Raw genomic sequence first — 10,341 nt, 5'->3', positions numbered from 1 at the left:
ATGTTATAACGCTTGGAAAATGTTCCAACCATCATATTTGACGAGATTTAGATCTGGATTGTGTCCGGATACCTTAGACATAGGATGCCTAAGAAGGAAGGGGTGCAACACAATTTGACGAGATGGTGTTGCAAAATCCTTGAAGAATGAACTATGGAAGCAAATCCCAAATCATGAGTTCATCATTAAACCAATGACATGATGAGGAGGTGGCTGGTGAACTCAGCGACAATTCGTCAAGGTTTCACTAGGATGGATTTCCACAATTATGAGAACAAAGAGGTAACACTTGTCAGATCAAATAATATAATGATGTATGCTCGAGGAAAACATACACAATTAAACAATAGTTGAAAGGTGCACCTGAAATATGGGCTTATGTAGCATGATCGATGTTGGAATGATGATTCAATAATCAATAGTCTAAGAATGAACGAATATGGCAAGAAGTATCACTTGTACCAAGAATGGATAAGAGGTGGTAAAATTCCCACAACATTCTTGACATAAAAGGTGGTAATATCCAAGGTAAAGAAGAACAATGCTGGGTAGCAAGGAACTCAAGGTATAACACAAAACACGAACAAGTTTGTGTCGAACGGAAGGCAATAAAGTGGTAGATGATAAAACAAATCATCAAGGGCAAGGATGGTATTTCTCATCATGAATTCGATATATATCTTGGAAGAGCTCAGGATGTTGCTGATGACCATGACACATTTGTCGAGAGATTTCATGAAGATGTAATCGGTCGACGATGACATCAAGTCAAATGATGATGCAGCGAAAGTCAAATAATACTTGAAGAAGAACTCATAAGAAGTTATGTAGTTCCATGATAATCTCGAGATACCAGAGGGGGTAATACTCGATGACAGATCAAAGTAGAGGTTGGACTGGGGTATTGCTCTACAGAAGACAAGCGCTTAAACTTGCACGCGAAATGGTATTTAAAGGAGAACATGGTCGGAACCACGATTGCAAAAGGCCAGATCCCGGATATAAGATGAACTTATACCAAAGGAATAATTTAATTTAAGAGAAGCTTTAATGATAAGATCTACATCATGTCCATGGGCATGAACACAAAGTTCAAGGTCGACTCCCACTTCTCCAATGCATAACCTTTCATTCACTTCTCACTTTCGAAGAAGTTGTAGTGTTGAAATTTTATCTGGCAAAATACCAGAAGTGTATGACTCATGAAAACTTTCGAGTTCACACAGTTTAGAGAAGGCATATGTTCAACCCATAGGGGCTTCTTAGAAACATATACCACAAGTTTCAAGAGTAAATATCACAAGCTCGAAAGTAGAGCAAGGTTGAGAAAGTAGATGATACCATTTACCAAATGCATTATGTATCCGAGGGAAGGCTCACGAGGTTATTGAATATGAAGGATGCTGTCGGATAAAATCCATTAAAGGATCTGCCGGTCCATAACAGAGCTGGCATGAGCATCGGCACACAACCAGAGGAAGTAACAATGCAAAGGCATTGGATTATGGAAACAACTGACTAATCCAGAGCTCAAATGCAAAGGAATTATGATTTTCAAATCAAGGGATCAGAAGCAATGTTCTGATTAGGGATGGATAAGTTGAATAGCCTTAGGGGTACAATCGACGGAAATTGGATTTGCTGAGAACCAGCTCATGTTTAAAATGACGTCTGAGCCAGAAAGATAATTTAAAAGGATCAACTGATGATTGCGTGCATTCGCACTCATGTTGAATCAAAGGGATCAAAATGATGGTGTCTAAGGATACCAACAAATATTGCCAGACATATGGAAAGCATCCATCATGCAAGCAGACAAGTATTGCAGAGCAATAAGCTACTAAGGATTTTTGGAGGATCGAATAGTATTTCGATGACCATTGTGAAACACATGAACAATTGGGGGATGAGCGGATACTCGATAAGTGCGAGAATTATCCGTAGGGGTATTCATGTGACAAAGAACAACAAGGCAGTAAGCTCAAAGGATTATCGAAACAACGACGAGTATTTCAGGGTATCTTGTAATAACAAGACCAACTGGGAATAAAAGTAAGAATGATAGGTGTAAGTATTTATCCATAGGGATTTTTCGGTGGTAGGGAATTGCAAAAGCAATGGCACAAAGTTTCGGGAGAACATCAGAGAGTATTATCAGAATCTTCTGTTGAAGCAGTCGATCATCTGTAATGAAGGGCTCTCCAGGAGAAAGTGATAACGAGATCCTAATGTTAGATTTAGCAAAATTCATTTAACCCGAATAGAAGAGAGTTCAGAGTCCCAGAGTAAGGATCGAGGAGTAAAAGATCCTAATACCACCCAGATGGCGACGTGGGCCCGTAATTCGCACAACCATGTTAGTAAAAGTTTTTCAATGACTAGACTCGACTTCGGCCAAGGAGTTGGAAAGGGGAATTCCTACAGGCAGTCGGCTCTAATACTAACTTGTGACACCCCCGATTCAATCGTACACTAATCATACACGCAAACGTGTACGATCAAGATCAGGGACTCACGGGAAGATATCACAACACAACTCTACAAATAAAATAAGTCATACAAGCATCATATTACAAGCCAGGGGCCTCAAAGGCTCGAATACAAGAGCTCGATCATATACGAGTCAGCGGAAGCAACAATATCTGAGTACAGACATAAGTTAAACAAGTTTGCCATAAGAAGGCTAGCACAAACTGGGATACAGATCGAAAGAGGTGCATGCCTCCTGCCTAGGATCCTCCTAAACTACTCATGGTCGTCGTCAGCGGGCTGCACGTAGTAGTAGGCACCTCCCGAGTAGTAGTAGTCGTCGTCGACGGTGGCGTCTGGCTCCTGGGATCCAACGTCTGGTCGCAGTAATCGGGTATAGGAAAGGGGAAAAGAGAGCAAAGCAACCGTGAGTACTCATCCAAAGTACTCGCAAGCAAAGAGCTACACTACATATGTATGCATTGGTATCAAATGGAATAAGGGTATCATATGTGGACTGAACTGCAGAATGCCAGAATAAGAGGGGGATAGCTAGTCCTGTCGAAGACTACGCTTCTGGTAACCTCCGTTTTGCAGCAGAAGAAGAGAGTAGATGGTAAGTTCACCAAGTAACATCGCATAGCATAATCCTAACCGATGATCCTCCCCTTGTCGCCCTGTGAGAGAGCGATCACCGGTTGTATCTGGCACTTGGAAGGGTGTGTTTTATTAAGTATCCGGTTCTAGTTGTCATAAGGTCAAGGTACAACTCCGGGTCGTCCTTTTACCGAGGGACACGGCTATTCGAATAGATCAACTTCCCTGCAGGGGTGCACCACATAACCCAACACGCTCGATCCCATTTGGCCGGACACACTTTCCTGGGTCATGCCCGGCCTCGGAAGATCAACACGTTGCAGCCCTACCTAGGCACAACAGAGAGGTCAGCACGCCGATCTAAATCCTATGGCGCAGGGGTCTGGGCCCATCGCCCATTGCACACCTTCACGTTGCGTACGCGTCCGGTGAGCAGACCTAGCAACCTCCATTACAAAGGAAGTTGCGTTACAAGGTCCAACCCGGCGCGCGTCGCTCAGTCGCTGACGTCACGAAGGCTTCGGCTGATACTACGACGTCGAGTGCCCATAACTGTCCCTGCGTAGATGGTTAGTGCGTATAGGCCAGTAGCCAGACTTAGATCAAATACCAAGATCTCGTTAAGCGTGTTATTCTAAAATAACCACGGACGCCGACCAGGGCCAGGCCCACCTCTCTCCTAGGTGGTCTCAACCTGCCCTGTCGCTCCGCCACAAAGTAACCGTCGGGGGCCTTTGAGAACTCAGGCCCACCTCTATCGGGATGGAGCCACCAGCCCCTTCAGCCCCCCATCGGAATCACTCGTGGGTACTCCTACGAGCCGACCCGACTTTAATCACCACAAGTATCATATATTATGTATAAGTATATACCCGTGACCACCTCCCAAGTGATCACGACCCGATAGTATAGCATGGCAGACAGACAAGAATGTAGGGCCACTGATGGTAAACTAGCATCTTATACTAAGCATTTAGGATTGCAGGTAAGGTATCAACAGTAGTAGCAAGGACAGGCTATGCAGTAGTATAGGATTAACTGAAAGCAGTAACATGCTACACTACTCTAATGCAAGCAATATAGAGAAGAATAGGCGATATCTGGTGATCAAGGGGGGGCTTGCCTGGTTGCTCTGGCAAGAGAGAGGGGTCATCAACACCGTAGTCGTACTGGGGGTCTCCGGCAGTCTCGGGGTCTACCGGAAAGAAGTAACGGAGGGGGAACACAATAAATAACAGAGCAATCAATGTAACAAAAAGCAAGATGCGGCATTACGTTGTGCTAGGGGTGACCTGACGCGGTACGAGGTGATACCGGTGAAGGGGGGAAACATCCGGAAAAATATCACCAGTGTTTCGCGTTTTCGGACAGATGAACCGGAGGGGGAAAGTTGCGTGTTCGCTATGCTAGGGATGCGTGGCGGACGAACGAGCTGCGTAACCGGATCCGTCTCGTCGTTCTGAGCAACTTTCATGTAGAAAGTATTTTCATCTGAGCTACGGTTTATTTTATATGATTTTTAAAGTTTTAAATCATTTTTAGAATTTATTTAATTAATTTAATTCAACATTATCCAGAACAGTGCATGCTGACGTCAGCATGACATCAGCAGTCAACAGAGGAGTTGACTGGTCAGCTGACGTGTGGGTCCCGTTTGTCATTGACTGTTTAGTCTAATTAGGGTTTAACTAATCTAATTACAGTTTAATTAAACTAACTAGTTAATTAAATTAATTAAACATGTTAATTAACTTAATTAATATTATAATTATTTTTATTTATTATTTATTTATTTATTTCCTTTTTTATAACATTCTGGGGCTAGGCCCACCTGTCTGTGACCCAAAGGGGCGGATGCGGGTGCAGGCATCGGGCGAGGGGTGCGGGCGCGTGGGCGCCCGTTACGGCGAGCGGGAGGGGCGCAACTGGCCACGACCAGCAGGCGCCGCGAGCCGGCATCAGGCGAGGAGCGGCGCCGGCGCGGCCTGGTGGTCTGGGCCGGTGGCCAGAGGAGCTGCCGGAGTCGTGCTAGGGCGGCGGGGAGCAGAGGCGGAAGGCGGGGCGTAGATGTGGGAGGCGGGGCTACATGGGGCGCGAACGCGGCATGGGAGTCCATAGGCGAGGCGCCGTGGGGTTGGCCGGGCGCGGCTGTCAGCGGGTGGCGGCGGAGCCGAGCGCGGGGGTGGAGGCGGAGCGCCGTCAGCGGGGGAGGGCGCGACGCGGCAACGGGTCCAGTGGAGGACGACGTCGCAAGAGGGAGAGGAGGCCGGGGGTGAAGTGAGGGCGGTGTTGGCGCACGTACAGGGCAGAGATCAGGTGCGTGCAAGCGGGAGCAAAGCTCCGGGCGCATGGCGGAACAGTGGCGTACGACCACGGATTCGAAGGGGGCAAGCTGGGGGATGGAGGAGGAGCTCACTTTGAGTCTGTAGATGAACAAGGTGGGCTCGGGGAGGAGACGACGAGGTCCGATGGGAAGGCTCCGACGAGGTCCAGGCGGCGGCGCGGGTGAAGGGGGCAAGGCTTCCAGCGAGATCCGGCGACGGAGCGGTCGCGGACGGGGCGGCGAGGCTCGTGGTAGCTCGTTATGGAGAAGACGAGGACGCGACGGTCCGACGAGCGGCGATGGCATGGCACCTCCGGCGAGGGGCGTCGGCATCGGGCCTCCCGATCCAGATCTCGGAGAGTAGGGGGACGAGAGAGAGAGTGGGGGTCGTGGGGGGGGGGTGCGGGGCTAGGGTTAGGTTCGGTGGGGGGTATGTGTAGGCCGGGGGTGGGCCGGCCTGGCTGGGAGATGGCCCAGTTGGGCCGGGGTCTTTTCTCTTTCTGGTTTTACTTTTTTTAGTTTATTATTCCTTTACTGATTTTATTTGATTTCTCAATTTATTTTTGTTTGCAAAATATGCTATTAACACCCAAATTTGCATTACTAAATATACCTCTACCACAATAACTTTGGCACCTAAATAAAATAGTTTTGTAATTATTTATTATTTAAAAGTATTTAGATAATAGTTTTTGCTACTGTTTATTAACATTTGAATATTTAAACCTTTTATTAAAGTGTGGTTTCTCCACCATAATTACCTATGCATTATTTGTCACATCCAGAACATTATGGTTTTAATATTTGAAAACTTCTATTTTTTATCTTGAATTTGAATTTTGAATCCGAACAGGGTTGAATCATCGCGAGATTAACAACGGTAATCGAGGTGATGTGACATCGTTAGCAGAGATTACTGTAGCTTAAATATCCGGGCGTCACATGAGGAGGAGATGACCGTCTGGCTTGTGCTCCGCTGCTCCCGAGAGGAGGCTGCCTAACAGTAGCGCTCGGACTCCTTTCGTCGGGAATTCATTGCGTCCGCCCGAATGGCGCATGTATCTGTCGCTAGGTGTGCCATCGCTGCCACGGTGCAGTCTGCCTGGCGTCCGAGCATGGTGGCGGACGAGCAAGTTTGCAACTTGTCCGTTGGTGCGCCAAGGCGGAGGACACACCATGGGTGTCATCTGACGCAAACATGGCGCGACGTGCCCGCCGTACAAGGCAGCGGGCGCGGGAGGCTGTGGCAGCCCTCGCGGTGGTAGACGTTGGCGAGACGGAGTTGCATTCTCCGGCGCCCCGTATGATGCGCCAGTCCGGGCGCGGCAACCATGTCGTGGTGGATGTCACTGGCTCGTGCCAGGACGATCCATTATCGATCTGATATCCACCGGCATCATCAGGGTTTCGGGCTCCGACAATGAAGAGTAGGGCATGGGAGACGACGCCTTGAGTCTCGTGAGCCGCTCGTGTCTCATGCCCTACTCTACCTCGCCGGCGACCGGACCAACACTTTGGGGAGTACGGTAGACCGTCGGACATAGGCATGGCGGAGCCGGATGAGCTCTGCTTAAAGATTGGTTTACGTTGTATGTACGTAATGGTATGGATTTAAGATTTATAATTTGAGGTATCCGATTGTAAAATGGATTGTTTGACGCATGATCGGAGATTTTTCGTGAACGCGCCTGCGGGCGTTTGATGATCGGATTTGCCAAGTTGGCTGTAGATGTTCTTATATTCGAAATATAAATCCTGAACGTTCGGATTTTAAGCAGGACAACCCGAACGCTTTTTCATGACAACTTTAATTTAATCGAGGTTGGCAAACATGCAATCTTAGAAAAAAAACTGGAACAAAGCCGCCATAAAAAAAGGTTACATACTTAAAACCTGAACGTTCGGGATTTATTTGGTCCCTTATAGGAGTATTTTCCATGATCCTCTCCACGAATCGCCGGCAACCCCATGGCTCTCCCTCTCACAGGCCGCCGCCGCCGCCGTACATGGGACGACGCTGAACGCCCCGTCGCCGATGCGCCACCGATCGCTTTCTTTGATACGAACGGGAACTACGTGCATAGCGGCGCCCCACCCCGCGATAGTGATCGGCGGCGGCGTCTATCTCCACGGTGTGACCTCTCATCAATCTCGACTTACATTCGATTTCTGCTTCCGATCTAGTCGAAAATCGAGTCGTTCTGTTTATCGATTAGATATTACTACATATTATATACGCATTGCAATTTGCAAGTTGCCTATACAGTAGACATCAACTTTTCTGTACTTCCAGATATTAAATTTCTATACTCATCGGCCGAGCCTTTTCTACTTCAGGTGTGAGGAGGGGCGGCGTGTGCGTGTCATTAACCTGGATCTTCGTTATCGGCATTGAAAGAGTTCCTCTCCTTCATAGCAGTGAAAGGATCAGCCACTGCCACCGCCACCTCCCCGTGCTCGGCACCTGCGGTAGCAGCTCAAGACACCAACGTGAGATCGAGGCGATGCCTTTCCTCAACCATCTTGTCCCGTAGACCTTCTGATTGGGGCTTGACGTTTTACATCAGGGTTGACCGTGAAGGGGATTTTCACATATACCCTCACCTGGGTGGGCCATTCCAGAGCTTACAGGAAGCCAACATTGCCATCGATTGCCATCTTGATGAGCTCAAGCATATAATGTAACGCTTCGAAACTTTGTTCTAGATTTTATTTTAAACAATTCATTTATCCCGTTTTGTGTGCCCCTTTCAATTGGTTATGTATATATGCAAACGTTGTCCACAAAAGATAGTCACAGGTTATACAGCATAAATAACTTATACAATATAGAAAAACTGACAAGTTGATGGAAAGTGTACCAGCCTATGATATTACTAGATTCCTGTTCTGCTACCAGTAAGTTAAGGAAACATTATTACTATAAAAAAAGTTAAGGAAACATAATTTTTGTGAATTCTTTGTGCAAGTTGTTGAATCAGAGCTTATATTTTAAGCATAGCTGAAGACTACCAAAGTAGATTTTTTCCTGAACTGCAGCAGTAAATTCTGTCAACCGTTAGTCCTTTACAAGCAGTGCAGTGAGATCACACTGAGTTGAGGATCTGAAAATGGAACATGGATGCCATTTCTTAAAAGGAAACAAAATTATGCATTTGGAACTTAATAGGCATGTAAGCAGTTGCCACGAGCTGTTTGATCACTATTCAATAGGCTTCTGTGCAAAATTGTCACCCTAAACCCTATGCTCGACTGATGACGTTGACACAAAATACTTAGTATCACTTTGTACATTCCCCAATTTTAACAAAGTAAAATCTACTGATCATATAGAATGTATTGATCTAAATTAGGTTCAAGAAGCAAGAGGGGGTTTCTCCAGTGGAGATGGCTAGAAGATCTCTCTACTGGCTTGATGGCACATGATGAAATGTTCAAAATCGCAAATAATTGAGAGAAGCCATGCTCGAATGCGCCTACTCGCTCAAGCTTTAGTAGACAAGTATAGTGAGGATCACAAACTGATGGGGGTTTGCTCTCTATCTCTCTTTCTCCTTCCTGCCCTCGCGCTCTATATACTGCTACCAGTGTTGAACTGTCTTATATATTGTCTTACTCCTGTAACAATTCTGATCCCTTTCATGCTTCTTATTTTTAGGATCTTGCATACGAACTCAACGATGTTCTGCACTACCAATGTATTTCTGAGCCCCATAGCACCATCCTTAAGACGAGTAGGTACTATCATTTGAACTTCACCATGAAGACTAAAGGAGATGATGATTCTGAATGTGTCACCGGCGATATATTCTTCATTGAAATCAAACTTATGGAAGGAGAATATGAAGAGATGGCTGTTACCCGTTTCTGCATGGTCAAACCTAATGACAATGGTATTCTACACCCTTATATTATGTTAAATATCATTGAAATACAGTATGCGAGTCCACTAATTGAACTACTAATCTGTTAGATATCATTGTAAATGCTCTAGCTGTAGTATATGATCATTTACCTTTGTGTTAGCCTATTGTGTCATGTTTCCCTTCATCTCATATTCTCATCCATTAACCTGGAGCTTTGTGTTTGTTATATCTCAAACTGGTTCATGCAGTCATATCCAATAACTGTATGTACACATTTGTTTACCCTGAGCTGCAAAGATATTATTGTGTGTTTGTGCCTTTTGGTTACATGTCATTTAATCGACAAACCCCCTTCCTTTTTTTTTCTGAATAAAGGTCACTGCTATGGTTGTACTAATAATGGAAGTGCTGGTTTGAAGCATCCCAACAATTCCTATGCATATCTTGGTGGTCACGTGAATGCACCATATTCGCCATCTGAGTGGAGACTCTGATGACAATGTATGATGATTTATTTTCTGGCTAGCATTTTAATATTTTGTTACATCATTGTTAATCACATTGTGTTTTCCCCTCTTTCAGGTGGATGAGGAGGCTAGGCTAAGATACATATACAACGTAATGCATATTCTGTGCAGTGTAATACCATTTGCATTAACATGATGCTGATCTTTTGATTGATTGCTCTTTTCTTGTGTGTTTTTAAATATATTTTAGGGCGTTGGTTCTGTTTAGGGGCCACAGTGACCCACATTTTGAGGAAAATCTTCACTCCCTCTGTATGCAACAGAGGTCCTGAAAATGTGAGGAGGAAACCTGAGTGAAACACCACAGCCCTGGCACTTTCTTGTAACTATATATTTCCCCATCATCCAACCTTCCAATGCTGATCTTAGTAGCTTGGCATTTCCTGTTCTTAAGGCACCAAGAGAATTCATTTGGTTTGAGATGGGACTTATTTATGTCAAGCTACATTTATGTAAGTACTTTCTGGTTTCCATAGTTGATACCTTTTTACCGAAAAAGGCTTTCGCCCCGCTTTATATATAAAGCACCAAACCACAAGCATCCAGTACAACGCCACGC

At 45.6% G+C, this 10,341-nt stretch overlaps 1 pseudogene; it reads left to right on the top strand.

Annotated features, from left to right (window-relative positions):
* Positions 1 to 7,777: 7,777 nt before the first annotated feature.
* Positions 7,778 to 9,990, top strand: LOC123083911 (uncharacterized; annotated as a pseudogene).
* The last annotated feature ends 351 nt before the right edge of the window (positions 9,991 to 10,341 follow it).

Source organism: Triticum aestivum, chromosome 4A (assembly GCF_018294505.1).
Source record: "Triticum aestivum cultivar Chinese Spring chromosome 4A, IWGSC CS RefSeq v2.1, whole genome shotgun sequence".
NCBI lineage: Eukaryota > Viridiplantae > Streptophyta > Magnoliopsida > Poales > Poaceae > Triticum > Triticum aestivum.
This window is presented reverse-complemented; position numbering and strand designations above follow the sequence as displayed.